This window comes from Procambarus clarkii, chromosome 70 (genome assembly GCF_040958095.1).
Source record: "Procambarus clarkii isolate CNS0578487 chromosome 70, FALCON_Pclarkii_2.0, whole genome shotgun sequence".
Lineage (NCBI taxonomy): Eukaryota > Metazoa > Arthropoda > Malacostraca > Decapoda > Cambaridae > Procambarus > Procambarus clarkii.
In genome coordinates, this window is record NC_091219.1 from 14,979,832 (window position 1) to 14,983,351 (window position 3,520).

A 3,520-nucleotide genomic window follows, 5' to 3' on the forward strand; every position below is an offset into this window, starting at 1 on the left:
GATCAGTACCTAATGAATCGCTAGGAATCTCCCCATTCAAAGTGATTTATGGCCACTCTGTGAAAGGTCCCTTAGAAGTGGCACGAGACCATTGACTGGACGAGGAGACCAACGTAGACGTTGTGGACTGGCTATCTACAAATAAAGGCAGGTTGTTCTCTGCTTGGAAGATGGCAAAGAAAACCTTAGAGAATACTCAGAAGACCACCAAGAGCAGGTACGATAAGAGGACCAAACAAAGGGACTTTCTGGTAGGGGATCTAGTTTTGGTATGTACTCCCACAGTGACTGGAAGTTTGAGTGCTAAATTTGTAGGTCCTTACCAGATCGTGAGAAAGGTTACTAGTCACAATCACCTTCTTAACACCCCAGACCGCAGAAAGAAGGAAACTTTAGTTCATGTTAACATGATTAAAAAATATGAGGGCCAAGATACACTCCCAATAACCATAGTGACAACTAAAGATGACATTGAGAAGGATGAGAATGTACTAACTAATTCCGAGATTCTGTGCAATTTGCAGGCAAAATTGACGCATGTGAACGGAGGAGATTAACCATCATTGCTGAAAATGATCCGGAGATACAAGACAATCTTCAGAGATGTTCCAGGACTAACATCTGTCCTACAGCATGACGTTGTACTGGAGGAAGGAGTCCGGCCTATTAAGCAACACCCCTAACGACTCAATCCCCTGAAGAAAAAGGTGGTGGAAGATGAGGTGGAGTACATGTTGAAACACCATCTGATAGCCCCAAGCACGAGCCCATGGTCATCCCCGATACTACTAGGCCCAAACCTGGTAAGAAATACAGTTTCTGAATTGATTATCGCCAGGTGAATAAGGTCACAGTAGCTGATACCTATCCTCTCCCCAGAGTAGGGGAATGTCTCGATGCCATAGGCAAAGCTAGCTACCTGACGAAATTTGACCTATTTAAGGGCTATTGGCTGGTTCCCCTCACGGAGAGGGCCAAACCCATGTCTGCGTTCGTGACTCCCGACGGCCTGTTTGAATGTCAGGTGATGCCGTTTGGGATGAAAAACGCAGTATCCACCTTCCAGAGGCTGATGGGTATTGTGTTGCGTGACGTAGAAAACACCTTGGTCTACATCGATGATGTATTAATATATGACGTTAATTGGCAGGACCATCTACGTCACATAGAGGACTTCTTCGAGGCCATGCTCCAGTCAGGGTTGGTAGTCAACCTGCACAAATCTGAGTTTGCCAAAACCTCTGTCATCTTTTTAGGTCATAAGGATGGATTGCGCCAAAGGCCAGCAAGGTAGAGGCAATAGTCCAGTACCCTACACCAGCCACCAGGAAGGACATCTTGCGTTTCCTTGGTATGGCTGGTTTCTACCGTAAGTTTGTCCCTAACTTTTCATCCATAGCCCCCCCCCTGACAAATCTTTTGAGAAAGGGTGTGAAACTGTCATGGAATGAACATTGCCAGGAAGCCTTTGAGAGCCTCAAGGCGATTCTAATCTCTTCTCCAATCCTCAGGTCCCCGAGTTTTGAGGATGGATTTATCCTAACAGTCGACGCTTCCGACTATGGCCTGGGGTCTGTATTATCTCAGACGGATGAAAAAGGGGTGGAACATCCTGTAGCCTACCATTCTAAGAAGTTTACCCACCAGTCAGCTCAACTATTCCGTCATAGAGAAAGAGACGTTGGCTCTAATCAGTTCAGTCCAACACTTTGAAGTGTATCTAACTAGTAATAGTCATCCTATCCTAGTACGAACTGACCACAACCCTCTAAAGTTTCTCGCCCAGTTTAAACAGAAGAATCTTCGACTCACCAGATGGAGTCTACATCTGCAACAATATCCCCCTCCAGATTGAGCACATCAAAGGAGTGGATAACGTTGTAGCTGATGGAATGTCACGCATCTAAACAACTGATTAATTTGGTTTGTTTCCTTTATTGATTTTAGAAACCCAAACCAAATTCTTTTGGTGGGGAGGTGTTACGAACCAAAATTCCTCGCCCGAGCACGAAGCTGTGAAGTCCACGCCATCTGTGAGTCTGCTCCCGAAAATCCCACAACATGGACAACGCCATCTAGTGATGACGGGAGATGCCAGCAATAAGTGCTGGATGCCTGTCCTAGTCGGCTCGTGACGTAGCCACTGCTGATCTCTGGTGAGGTGGCGCTTAGACAGTGAACGCCATCTATGGAGCAAAGAGGTGGACGTTTGGGTCTAAGCTAGTAAGTGAAGTTTCCTAGTGGTCCCATATAGTGTCCCCACTACTGATGACGTGTCTACTTTCAGAGTCAGCCTAGGACGGTTGTGAGGTACGTTGAATCAGTCTACCCAAGGCAGCCAAGGTCTCTTCACCAGTCTGCTTTGTAGAAGCTGTGAGCCACCCCCGGACCAACTCTGCTGAGTGTGTGATTGCCTGCCTGAGAAGTGGCAGTAACGGGATTCGCCGTATCCGGGGCTGGCTGGTGGAAGAGACCACCCACTGCGGTGCCGACCGAGGAGAGTGACCAGCGAGTCACACGAGGCTCCTGGCTAGAGCTGGCAACCCTAGTATTAGTCGTGGAGTGGCCCAAAAGCGAGGCTGACTAGTACATGCCAGCTACAGGCTGGACTGTGGTTGTAGGCCATCACGACGAGGCACTCAATGGGATTGTGATTTGGCTGGCCTGTGGCCAGGGTGGATTCATCATGGGTTCTGGGCCATGGAAGAGGAAACCAGGAAAGGCTACCCAGAGTGAGCATTGCCGAGTGTCCAGTGTCTTCGGAGGAAGACGAAGATGTATATACTGTGTAGGAATAAGTCCCTTTTGTGACTTTAATTTACACATGGTGGTGGGAATATATTTATATATATAAAGGAATATATATAAAGGAATATATATATAAATTAGTATACATGTGTATTTAATGTACCTCCCCCGTTGTTGTAACTTGCATTACGGAGCTCACCCCTTGAAAGCCTCTACTAACTTGGGGCCGGACACCCAAAAAACTATTACCATTAGAAAAAAACCCGGTTGCGTCCCAGTAGGGCCGTAACAGAGGGCCACACACCGAGGGAGGGCCACACACACCACTCTCCGCCAAGTATTGGCTCCCTGAAACACCTGACGAAAAAGAAGAAATGTCGACTTTTCGATAAAGTTTTCAATTCGGGACTTTTATCACCCGATAAATACTAGATTTTAATACTTCTGCTAAGGACTTTTTTTTTTTTTTTAGAAATTTCAAACCAAAATAATCTTGTTATGGAATTTGTGCATTTAGCACCATGTTTTTTAATTAAATACAAGTCCAGTTATTTATTTTCAGCAACGGTATTGTGGCATTTTCTGTCAAATTCATCTGATAATATATAAATATATATATTTTGGTAGCAGTCTTTCCTGTAGACATATTTTATTAAATATGACCGAAAAAGTAAGATTAATAATTCTAACACGAATTTTCTCAATCTTTCGTACATTATGCTTCACTGTCGGAGGTAAATCAAAAATCACTTCTCCAAAATTCATTTTTATT